Below are 13,130 nucleotides of genomic sequence, written 5' to 3'. Positions count from 1 at the left end.
TCGGTACGAAAGAAGGAAATCCTGCCATTTGCAAGGGTTTGGTTGCACCTTTAAAACATATGTAAAACTAAATAGGCCAGACACAGAAAAAAATGCTTCTGTTTTCCCTGATCTCATCGAATTGGAGAGCAGCCTGGTGGTTGCCTGGGCAGTGTGGTGAGAGGAAAGGGGGATGTCCCAGAAAGGACCCATACATAGAACAAGACACCTAGTGTCTAGCATAGAGAGTGGACTTGATGACGTTACACAGTGTTCTTGAAAATGCTGAGAGAGTGGGTGTAGAATGTTCTCACCGCAAAATTAATAGCTATGTGAGGAAATACGTCTGACAAGGAACTGTATTTAACCTCTCCATAATGTTGGATGACAAATGCATACAATTATTATCATGTGTATGTGCATGTTTATCTGTGTGCATGTACATGAGCATGCATGGTGCATGGGTGCATAGGCAACATGCCATGGCACACATATAGAAATCCGAGGACAATTAAGCTGGAGTAAGTTCTCTCCTTCCACCTTTTACATGGGTTCCAGGGTTCTAAGTCACCAGGTTTTCATGACAAGCCCTTTTATCCATTACAACCCACTGACCTACATTCATACAATCTTATATGTTAATTAAAAATAAATCTGAATAGGATATCTAAGAGTGGGAGGTGAGAAAAGGGGGATACCTCAAAGAAGTAAGATCCCAAGGCTGGGGTGTAAATAAATTAGAAAATTTACTATTGCATAAAACTACATGTACTCATTGTCCCAGACCAAGCATGGTGGGAGATCGGGTGAGTTTTGTCTAGGGTCAGAACAGGTTTTCAAATTTCACATACAGTTATCAGACAAGCAGCTGGGCTTTCCATCTGGAGCCGAGATCCAAAGCCATAGCTTCATTTGTGACATTTTGGAGACATCAGACAATAATGATAATCCAAAGCAGAGATGATGACTTCATCCCAAAGGAGGTCAGGGAGCCTCCGAGAGACAAACTCAAGAGCTGACCTCATGGCAATGGAGCAGAGCAGGGTGGTCCCCAGAGGCTGGGAAGGATGTGTGGGAGGGAGTGTGGGAGAGAGGCAGGACAGCACACAGGTACACGGCTGCAGCTGTACAGCAGGGAAACCTTCAGACAGCCTGTGGCCACTTAGGTTAAAAAGCAGTGAACTGTACATTCAAAATAGCTAGCAGAGGGGATTTGAATGTCCCAGTGAAAGGGACGGTAAATATTAGAGGCACTGGATATGACAATATTCTCATCTTGTCATTACATAGCGTATATAGTATTGAAGTAGCTCATGGTTAAAATAACCCATAAATATGCATAATTATTATGACTACGTTAAAGGCTTTATCTTTGGGAAAAGAAACTCTGAATACATTATTTTTTCAGAAGTCTGTTTACTGAATTTTTTTCTTTTCTCTTATTTTTTTGATAGTCAGCAGAAAACTCCATCCCCACACTTATTAAAAACTGACAAACAAAGCCTGTGCAAAAAAAAAAAAAATATTCCCCAATTCCTGACCACTCTGAAACAGTAATCTTGAAAGACATTGTCACCTAGGACCCTCTCTTCATCTGCCACGACCACATTCTCTTCCTCTACCTCGGCCTCAGCCTCTTCCTGCAGCAGCTTCCCTTTTCATCAACTTCACCATAGGTCCAACATCCACAGGTAGTGTATCCAGAGGCAAGCTGTCAGGTAAAATAAAGTATCGAATGCTGTTTCCACGAATACTCGATGTTTCCAGCTGTACAGGCTCTCTGTTCTTCAGGGTCATTTCCCCAGCTTTCAGATGTGTATTCATGCTGACATCTACACCTGTGATTGTTCCATAGACTTGTGTTCCATCCTTCAATTCAATGGTTACAGTTTCATAACTCAATTTCATCAAAATCTCACCGACAACCGGTGGTGGTGGCTCACACCTTTAATCCCAGCATTCGGGAGGCAGAGGTAGGTGGATCTCTGTGAGTTCGAGGCCAACCTGGTCTTCAGCGTTGGTTCCAGGACAGCTAGGGCCGTTACACAGAGAAACCCTATCTCAAAAAACAAAACAAAACAAAAATCTCACGTGTTTCATCCTGGTGGCCCAGCCTCCTTTTGGTTCAACTGGACATGGAATTCAGGCTCCGAAGACTCACAGACTAGGCATATGAATTGTTACTGAAATTTTATTTTTAAAACTACTCTTATATTTCCCACCAGGAATTCAGACAAAGAAATGCTTTCTGAATTAGACTGAATAGGGTTTGTTTTAATAGATAGTTGGAAAATACATCAAATTTTCCTTGCTTTAACATTTTATTTTAATATGAAAATCTCAAGAATGTACACTAAAAAAAAACTGATCAAATTTTTCCTGTAAAAAGAAATTGCTTATAATGTCGGAAACTCCCATATCTAGGTTACCTGCCAACAGTCATATTTCCTAGATCACATTCTTCTCTTCTTGCCCAAGTTTGTTTTTCTTAAACCATGTAGTTGGCTAACATGTATAAAGATGTAAGTATTAATATATAAAATATGATGTGTATATCATAGGGACTTTACTGTTGTGGTAGAGAGCTGGGATTCTTACTAATTCAAAGAGTAGGGATTACATGCTTCTGACACCAAGCAGAAGGTGTCTCCACTTCAGATTAGGAATTAAATGCCCTTTGAAGAATTTAAGACTAAGAACAATATGATGAGGAGAGGTTGCTTACTAAATATTAGCAGAGAAGTGAGGCTATGTGCTTTGAAAATTAAAAGACCACTCATAATTCTCAAAGATACATAGAGCCCTACATAGGACCTGGTGGAGGTTTAGAGACAATTTTCCCTGACCGTGACTCTAATCTTGCCAACAGCTCCATGCGTTCAAACAGAACGGCCTTAATTCCTGGACTGTTCACAGGTCTCTGACAGCTTGCTCTATGCCTTCCAAATAAAATTGACCTGTCTGGACTTTAGATTTCCCGTGCACATTGCCCAGGACGTGACTGAAAACTTGTATTGAAAGATTAAGTAGGTACTTCGCAGAATCCAAAGAAATAAGCTGCAGTGTGAACTGGGGAACTGGAACCAGCTGGGAACCAAAGAATTTACTTCTCATTTTTTCACGTTTCTTTCTCTGAACCCAGCCAGATGTCTCGATGTCGTCTCAGTCCTACTTTTGTGTGTTCTCTCCCCGCTCTCCTTTTCTCTCTCAAATCCTTTAATTATACATCCATCGTTTGTGACCTTGAATTTCAGAAGAGTGCTTTCCCACTGGACTTTGAACATATGCCTCCAAGCACAATACTCCTGCCCACGGCCGCGACTCTCCTTCATTCCTTGAGGGATCTGATTCTACTTCCACGTATTAGATACATCTGATTTGTGTATCTATATAGGATCCACACCTGAAAGAAAACATAGATTCATATTTCTTAACTCAGCTATGTCTAGTTGCACCCATTTTCTTTCAAATGACCTCACTCCGTTCCCATTTATGGCTGAGAAAAATTCCACTGTGCATATGTATCTCATTTCTTTATTCATTCCTCTGCTGTTGAACACCTGTGTTGATTCCATAACTTACATATTACAATGAGTCCTGCAATAAACAGGGATGTTCAAGTATCTTTGTGACATGTTGACTTAGAGTCCTTTGAGTAACTTGCAGTGCTATCACTGGATCAAATGTTGGGCTAACTTCAGGTTTTTTAAAGAAAAATTTATACTGATTTTCTAGTGACTGGACTATTTTGCATTCACACCAGTAGTCGATAAAATCTCTTTTGTCTACAGCCTTACCGGCACCTATTATTTGTTTTGTTAATGAATGTCATTCTCACTGGGGTGAAGCAGAAGCTCAGCATAGTTTTAATTTGCATTTCTCTGAGGGTTAATATTTTTCATGCTTATTGGCCCTTTTTTTCTCCATCTCTTGAGGATTGTTCCTTCATTTCATTAGGTATTTCATTAGTTCTACCTCGTACTCCAGGCTTTAAATCCAATCAGTAAGTGGTTGGTTGCTCCCATGACTTTCATACGGCTTTTGCACTAATGGGTATCTTACAAGGTCAGTCATTTCTGTAGTTGGTAGGGTTCACACCTGGGCAAGAGTGTTAATGGGTTTTTCTCCCTTAGTCCCCTGCATGGAACCTTCAAACACTGTAAAGTGCTGTAGTGTTGAAGCTTCCAGGTCAGTACCAGCTTGATTTCTCTGTGTCCTGTGAATCAAGGGATTGCTGTCTTTAGCAATAGGGTCATACCATCAAGTTCTGAAGAGTAACAATAGTAGCAGCCTGTAATGTTTGGGAGACTATATGGGACACTGCTGGCCAACAACTCAAAATGAGCTAACTCCGACCTGGCCCTGGTTTTTTTATTAAATAGTTTATAATGTTGGCAGGAAGCATTGTACCCCAGTTGTATGGTAACTTCATCTAAGCTCCCTTTGTAGGTGCTATGCATATATCTTTAGGAAGTTCCTCCAGTAGATGGTTTTCCATATTTAGTGTAATTATCCCTCCCATACTCCCTCCTCTACCCTCCCTTTCTATCCTTCACATATAATTCTACCACACACTTTTCTGAGGGCGCCTGCCCACTCCAAGAGCTTCAAAAAGTTCATATGTATTCTTCCTCTGAGGAACACTTAGCTTAGATCTCTCTTTTGTCTCACCTGTGCGCTCTCTCTTTCTCTCCCCTCTCTCCCTCCCTCCCGCTTCCTTTCTCCCCCTCTAAAGTTAATGATTCCAGTTTCAGGAACACACAGTGGAAAAACTTTCTTTGATGCCTCACTGTTTCTCATTCATCCAATCTCCAGTTGTCCCCCAAACTTCACATCCGGCTTCCCTTTAGAGCTTGCTTTAGCATTGCTTTCCTTGATTAAGACTACAGCACCTTTACCCCCATTCTCAGTCCCTTTAACCCACTCTATAGCCTACAACCAGAGGGAATGTCCTACAGGATAAACGAGGACGTGTCCCTCTCTTACATATAGTCGTCATGAGAAGTAACACCCCCCAATATCTTACCATATCATTTTCATAGGTTAAATCTGCCTCCTCTCTAGTCTTGCCTCCTACGGGGGAAGTTTTAGAGCACTTAGAGAATGCCAAAGAAAAAAATATGATGAGAGACATTAAACAGCACACAGCAATCTTCAACAGGATATGGACAGGTTCACATGTGGGGGACATCACAGTAGGAATCTACCCAGGGTGCTAGCACAGTCATACGGAAGAAACATGGGAGAGCAAGGCAACTCCTATGGGCAGGCACCTCTAAATGCAGTTCAGTGGGGAATCTCAGATCCAGCATTCCAGTGGCTAGCGGCAGAGTGATGTCCTCATGGCCTAGGGGACATCTATGGCTAGCAGAGGAAGAATGACATTTAAAGGGAGAGCAGGCCACACACGCAGTCTGGCTTGAAATGACTATAAATGAGTTAGTTTGACTTTGTTTTGAAATAACTGGTTGTTTAAAATTTGGGGTTATACTATAGTGGACTGTTGAGCTAACAGTTAATTTCTTCATGAAGAAATTAACAGCCAAAGCCCAAAGGCCCAGAGGCCTTCTGCATGACAAATGGCTGTAGTGATGGACTCTTTCTGACCCTGTTTATTGAAACTTCTGAGTGTCTCTGAGTAACTCAAGTTCTACACACATGAGTTCTTACCCTAAATCCTCTCACAAGGCCTGTTAATCAGAAGGAGAAAAGGCTGCATAAAAGAGTTGGCAGTCAATCACGAGGAAACAAGCATATAGGCTTTTATTTTGTTTTGGTTTTGTTTTTGTTTTTGCATCTAACATGTACTGTCAGCTCTCCACGACTTTGACCTTCACATCTTCAGATCCAACCAACGACAGACCAAGAATACTTGGAAAAACTGTGCGTGTATACTTGACACGTGGCAGCTTTTTCCCTTGTCAAAATCCCTGAAGCAATTTAGCGGAGTGACTATTTCCATAGCGTTCCTATTGCATTGGGTATTTTAAGTAATCCAGAGATCATTTAAAACAAGCAGGATGGTGCATGCCCATTACATGCAGATATTATGTGATGTAAGAGGTTTGTTTGCACATCTATGGATTTGGTTATCTCAGAGCAATCCAGGAACCAATGCTTCAGATTCTGATAGGTAAACGTGCAATGCAAGCCTTCCATAAACTACATTGAAAACATTGACGATATTACCCATTCGCTTTCACGCAAAGATTGCACCAGGCTGTTTGCTCCCAACCCCCAATCGCTATTCTTTCAGAGTTGTAATGATTCCGGTCTAACGTTTCTAACTATGTTGCCTGTTGCTGTCTCCATGACACTTAATGTTTGGTAAGCATGTATTCATCTAAGTCATTAGCAAATCCACTGAGATGGTTTCAACCACTGTCTACATCTCCACCAGAGAAAATTCACTAAGTGAAGAGCCCTAACTTGTAAAACACAGGGTGGTAACACACCTAAACAATGTTATGGCACACTAAGTGTGACATTTGCCATATTCTCAGGAGTTCAGCTGAGTTAGAGAAGCAAAAACACTTTAAAAAAATCTACTTTTGGATCTTAAAGCGAAGGGTTGGGTTATCTCTGCAAACAGGCTGGGGACAACGCAGCACATTCTGACTTCAGTCATACTTCTGGGCTAAACAAATAGAGTGGTTTGTTTGAGTTGCTTTTGCACCCCTGGCATCATAAAGAGCAGACTCATTTTGAATGTATTGTTAAGTATGCACTGGGATTTGAGGGATGATCAAAAAGAACGGCATTGTTTATCCCAGTGGTCTAGGGCATAAGAGCAAGAGAAAAATGGTGAAGTCAGGAATTTCATGTATTTTGAAGGTCATGTGAGCTTCTCTGGTGGTGAATGAGAGTTCCATGGAAGGAAACTAGATTGAGTCATTCTGTAGCTGGTGTCTGCTAAAAGGAAAGCCTAGAGAGAACCCAACAAGAAACGTTAGCTCCATATAAACAAATTCACGGGCCTTGCAGGAAAATTTTTAAGCAATTAATACTAGGAAATCCTTCCCATTAGAAAGAAACAGAGGCACCTTCCAAAGGTCTGCAAAAGACTTCATAACATTAATCATCATTTTGAGTAAGCATTTTAGAAGACAGGTGTGAGCCTGTTATGTATTATATACACACGTTCACAGTATATTCACATGTGTATGTGTGTACATATGCATTCATATATGGAGCCCAGAAGTTGACAATGGATGTCTTTCTCCATCACTCTCTTCTTCATCTTTTTTTCTCAAAACAGGGTCATTGAATTAACCAGGAACTCGTCTATTCAGCTATGCCGGCTTGCCAATGGGCGTCAAAGATCTGTCTGTCTCTGTGCCCTGAGGGCTGAGGTTGCAGATGATCATTGTCACCCTGATCTTGTCCTCATTTGAAGAATAGTCACCTTGACAATTGGATCATCTCCCCAGCCCTGAACATAGAAGAGTTCTATGCCCTCCAAAAAAAAATGGAGAATGAACAGAGCAGAGAACAGAGAGAGGGAAGGTGCCCACCATGGTAGGCTTCATTGTAGACCCCTCAGCCTGAAACACGCTGAGCTGGGAAAAGGAGTAGAATTACCCAGATGATATAATGTGATTACATTAAATTATTTCAACAGAAATACAAAAGCATTTGGCCATGTTACGGGCATGGTAAAGAGTTATTGGACAAGAAGAACAAGGTTGTTATCTTCTTGCAACTAGCACCCAACTTGTTCGCTGAACTGGGAGTATTGAATGATCAGAGCTACCCTGTGCCCTACACAGATGACTAATTGAAACAACATCACTGCGTCATTGGTGGAGCCAATGCCTTTCCACCATTTTCTCTGACATTAATTAGAATGAACCAATCAGGAAAAGGCACATTGTAGTAGAATAAAAGAAAGTGTGATGCCCAATGCCCTACCACAGACATGTAGATTCTCTACTGGAGAATTATAGTGTGGAGTGGTCAAAACGTTACTTCATAAATCGAAAGGTTTATCAAAGCATGCATCTTACGCCTGGCATATAAATTCATACTCATCAATTGAAATCCTGACGCCACAGATGATGGTAAGTTCCAGTGTAATGCCCTTAGTATAGAATTAGGTCACGAAAGTAGAGCCCTCACGAACAAGATTAGTGCTTTCATTACAAAGCCTTGGAACTCTCTGCTTTTCTCACCCAACCGTGCGAAAACATAACAAAGGGCCTCCACTTTGCAAAGTAGAAAGGCTCACACCCTGCTGGCCCCAGAGTTTGTTTCTAAGTCGTGCAACCTTCTGCACTTTATCTCTGTCCAAAATAATGAAGACATCAGTCATATTAGGGCAATTCAAGAGCATTCCTTACTGACGAATACCCTACGAATTGAATGAACCTTCAAATGTTCTAAACACAGAAGAGTCTACCACATCATCCTGCTGAAAAGGGAATTTAGATGGTATGACTCTTATTGCAACCAAATGCAACAGGTTCACTCCCTGGTGAGTGCAAAGTCAAAGGCAATGAACAACTGAATAACTGAAAGAGAAGGAAGACGCAATGCTCTTCTAGAACAAAAGAACTGAGGGGGCTTTATTCGGGAAGCCAAACACACTTGAGCAGGAAAGTGTATCAGAGGTAGGCACATCTCTGAGAAGAATGCTCAAGGTCATAGTTTCTGATATAAAGATAGTAGATGTAATTTGGGGCATGCTTAGCCCAAGGTCTATGAGAATATGGTTGACAGGTTAGTATGGCAAACGGGAATAACAGCAGACACACCCAGCTTACCTCAGAAAGACGCTAGACAGCACATTTCTAGGCATGTCCAACATTTGTCATAAAGCTATCAGTTATGAAAAGAAGGGCATTCTGAGGGCATGTTCATAGAGGTGTTTGCCCCCAAAGGTGTGTGCATCACTCAGAGGTTGATACTAGGTGTTGACCATTTTACAGACTAGGGATGTGACTGCAAAATGATGACTGTGGTCACCGCTATGGCCAAAGAAAGTGACAAGAAATAGGTTCACAGGTCAGCCAGGTACTGATGTGCTCAGCATATCAGTCCCCATCCTCCAAAAGCCCATGATTTGTTCTAGAAAATTTTTCTAGATAAAAAAAAAATCTATATTATTTCCCTCAAACTGGTCTTCCCCTTGTGAAGCTACATTCATGCCAAACTTGCTCCAGTTACTTTGGAAGACTCCAGAAAGATTTGGAACACTGTCTTAAATTGCTGTAGGAGGCTGCTGGTTTGTTCCCGGTTGCCCAGACTTGAAATAACCACACAGAAACTGTATTAATTAAATCACTGCTTGGCCTGTAAGCTCTAGCTTTGTACTGACTAACTCTTACATCTTAATTTAACCCATTTCTATTAATCTGTGTATTGCCATGTGCCTGTGGCTTACCAGCAAGTTTCAGGCTCATTTGTCCCCTGCGGCAGCTACATAACATCTCTCTGACTCTGCCTTCTTTCTCCCAGCATTCAGTTTAATTTTCCACACCTACCTCTATTCTGTCCTTCGCAAGTCAAAGACAGTTTTCTTTATTAGCCAATGGTATTCACAACATACAGAGGGAAATCCCACATCACTAAATATGTAAGGCCGTGGAGGACACAGAGAAGGTACCATAGCTTGTGCCTTTTGGATTTGACTACATCTTGTGACCATTATTCTGACAGAATGTGAGGGAAAGGTCTGGACTCTGTCCTCACAGCACAGACCACAGGGGCATCTGGCCTTCTTTGCTCCTTGACAGAACGCATGAACACTTAAATAAACACGCAATGAGGAATGGAAGCCATGCTAACCACTCTGTTTTCCATGTGTTTGTAAGTGTGACATATCCCTCTCCTCCCCACTGAAACGGCCAGCTACCTGAGCAGGAGCAGCAGGGTACACACACAGCAAGCAGGCTGGAGCTGGAATCAAGTGGGCGTGGCTTTTGACCTCTCTGACTTCCCTGGATCCCATTTAGTAAATGTCGGAGAATGACCAGGACATCTGTCCAGTTTCTCTTTCCAGTAATGTCGGAAGAATGGAAATGAAAACACAGTAATGTTTCACTGAACTGGAATGGATGGCAGTCTCTCTGGCCAGGAAAAAAAAAAAAAAGGTCTAGCTGGGGAGCCTCTGGCCTCCAGTTTTGTTACTTCCCTGCGAACAGCTGGGAGACAGAGAGGAGAAAAGGCTTGGACTTGGGGTCAGTCTCAGCCAGAGCAGCACAGGTTTGAGACCACGTTCTAACCCTCCCTGTGTCCCTCCCTCCACAGCTACTCTATCCCACCACTGGAAGCCACATTTAGAGAGTCATGCTTATCCAACCCGGAGACCTTTCCAAAACTCACCTCCTCTCATGATGCCTGAAGACTTATCTCATAAGCGGTGTAGGAAATCGCAGTTAACTTAGACGCAGTCATTCTTGGCCTGTGCTACAATAAATTGCTCTATTTTCCCCTTGAATTTTATTTCAATTAATATGGCTAGCCAAGGATTTCAAGCTCAGCACTCTATGTTCAGACACCAAAAGAAATACATTCTATTTTCCAATATTTAAATGTACCAAGGTTATTTTTAAGGCACAAAAATCCCCTGTCTAGCCTTAAAATATGAATTTTCAAAATAAAACTTGCATTGAAGTTATTAAAACTACATCAACAATATAATCAAAGCAAGCATATAGAGCCATAAACTATGTAAATCTGACAGAACGGTATTTAAGATTATTTTTAGGTTGACAGCAAGAAATATGAATTGTGGGCACAAATACCCATTAAAACTAGTTACTGAGGGCCAGGTGTGATTGAACAAACTTATAGTCTCTGTACTTGGGAGGCAGAAGAGGGAAGATTGCTCCAAGTCTAAGACCAGCCCTCAGTACCTCTCAAAACACACAAAGAAGGGGCTGGAGAGATGGCTCACAGGTTAAGAGTATTGGTCGCTCTTCTAGAGAAACGGAGTTCAGTTCCCGGTACCCACATGGTGACTTGCAACCATCAGTAACTCCAGTTCCAGAAGATCTGGTGCCCTGTCGGATACCCTCTTCTGACCTCCTTGGACACCAGGCACACATATGGTATACAGATGTAACCAGGCAAAACACCCACACACACAACAAATAAATAAATCTTAAAAGGAAAAATACCTAGTCATTGTTAACGTAATGGTCTTGGTGTTTGGGACACTGTGGGCGGCTCTGAATGTACTGAGATGTGCGAGCAAGTGCTTCTCTACTCTTCCTTATTTTATTTACTTGGGTTTTTTTTTCTCGTTGTGATGAGGTATCTGGGCCATTCTGTAGGTGTGATATGGTGAGTAAATGCATGAATACTATATGTAAAAATCCAGTACTGAGAGTGTCTGTCTCTTCAATCACTAATGAGAAATTCATGTGCCAGAAAGTCTCTCTCCATTTCTGCTCACTTGAAACTCAGCACACACTGTCATTAGGTAGTTTCTGTATTGTGCCCAACTGGCCCCCTCTCCCTATCATGTTAGTGGCCTTATTGACCCTCCCAGCCCACCACTGTCCTTCACAGTATCTAAGACCACTATGTCATTCGGTTGTTCTACAGGGCCATCTCTTCACACACTGGGGACATGTGGCACTTACTTAGCCCTTTAGGTCATTTTCATAAAATACATAATTACAATCCATAGATGCATAAACTCTATAGTCATGGGTGCTTCCATTTAGAATAATGTTGGGTAAGAGTCTGCGAACTGAGTCATGAATATCTCATGGTTATATTTGGCATAAGTAGCTAGATAAACGCTGGATAAAAATCTGCTAAATGAATTCATCAATTTATTCTTAAAATAAGTTCACTGAGACAGCAGCCAGAGGTCTGGCATGGGTGACTATCTGAAGATCCAAGCAACCACGATCTTGAGTTCAGCTGTACCCTCTTGCAAACAATCATCCCCTCTGTGCTTGTTCACTGTTTAAACCCCATCTTGGAGGAGTTGGGGAGGCTCACAAGACCCTCACTTGAGTATCAGCCTCCCTACCACTGGCTGCACACAACTCTGCCTTAATCGCATGTGACCTCGGGGAGGAGTCAGAATATGTAGCCTAGGAAAGACTAGCAGAGAGGCCTCCATCTACGCAGCTATGGTAAAGCCCTTGCTCCTACTGAGTAAAAACTTTCCAGGTGGATCCTGTTGGGGAAGCAGCACCCATATTCATGTGACCACTCCACTGTGCTCTGTAAGGAAGCTCAATAAACACATTGATTTCCTAGAGTAGACTTAGGAGGAGAAATAGATTCTGATGCATCTTCCCATTTTAGCAACAAGGTCTTACAGGCTTAAGTCAAGAACCAATGTTGCTTGTGCACCTCGCTTAAAATCAAGCTCTGTCTAAATCTTCGTTCCAAAAGCTCAACTCCCTTCTTTGCCAGAATATGTCAGATAGACCAAATTACATGCTTTCTGAGAAAGACACACTGTCTACCTTGGATCTGGGCAAACAGACAGTGGGTTAATGACTTCTCCAGGGAAGTCTGAGCTTAAGAATCTGATTTGTAGTAGCGTTTTCCTGACTTGGCTGAGGTGTGATTTTTTTTCCCATGGAAAATATCCTGACTTGACAAAAAGTTACAGAAAGCATTGGTTTCTTCATACGGCCTGCCCTGAAGCTCATCCTCCACTCTCCATGACTGTCTCAACATATTTTAAGTGGGTTATTTGCGACATTTAAAACAAGCATAATATTAAAAAGATAATTTTCAAAGGTGTCATATCCTGTTTCTAAGGTACATATGAATGTCTAGGGTCCCACCCAAGGCTCTTTATGTTCTCATACTCTCTTAGAAAGAAACACTAATTATGACCATCCTTTCAACTCTAAGAAGCCTCTGTAGTGATGATAACCATTCTGAAATTATTCTTTCTTCCCTAAACGGTCTAGAGCAGTGGCTCTCAGCTCTCCTAATGCTGCGACTTTTTAATACAGTTCTCATGGTGTGTTACCCCAACCGTAAATTTATTTTGTTGCTATTTCGTAAGTGTAATTTTGCTACTGTTATGAATCATAATGCAAACACCTGATATACAGTCTCCAAAGGGGTTGTGACCCAGAGGTTGAGAACCACTGTTTTAGCGTCTCATGCTATCTGAAAACTAGCCGCTAACTAAATTAATTTTCAGCTGAACATGGTAGTGCATGCCTGGG

At 41.8% G+C, this 13,130-nt stretch overlaps 1 pseudogene; it reads right to left on the bottom strand.

Moving 5' to 3' along the window:
* Positions 1–1,551: 1,551 nt before the first annotated feature.
* Positions 1,552–1,887, bottom strand: LOC125393846 (small nuclear ribonucleoprotein Sm D1 pseudogene; annotated as a pseudogene).
* Positions 1,888–13,130: the final 11,243 nt, after the last annotated feature.

The sequence above is a fragment of the Myodes glareolus genome, chromosome 20 (assembly GCF_982192425.1).
Source record: "Myodes glareolus chromosome 20, mMyoGla1.1, whole genome shotgun sequence".
NCBI classification, from domain to species: Eukaryota; Metazoa; Chordata; class Mammalia; order Rodentia; family Cricetidae; genus Myodes; species Myodes glareolus.
Note: the sequence above shows the minus strand (reverse complement) of the source record. Positions and strands in the feature narration are given on the sequence as shown.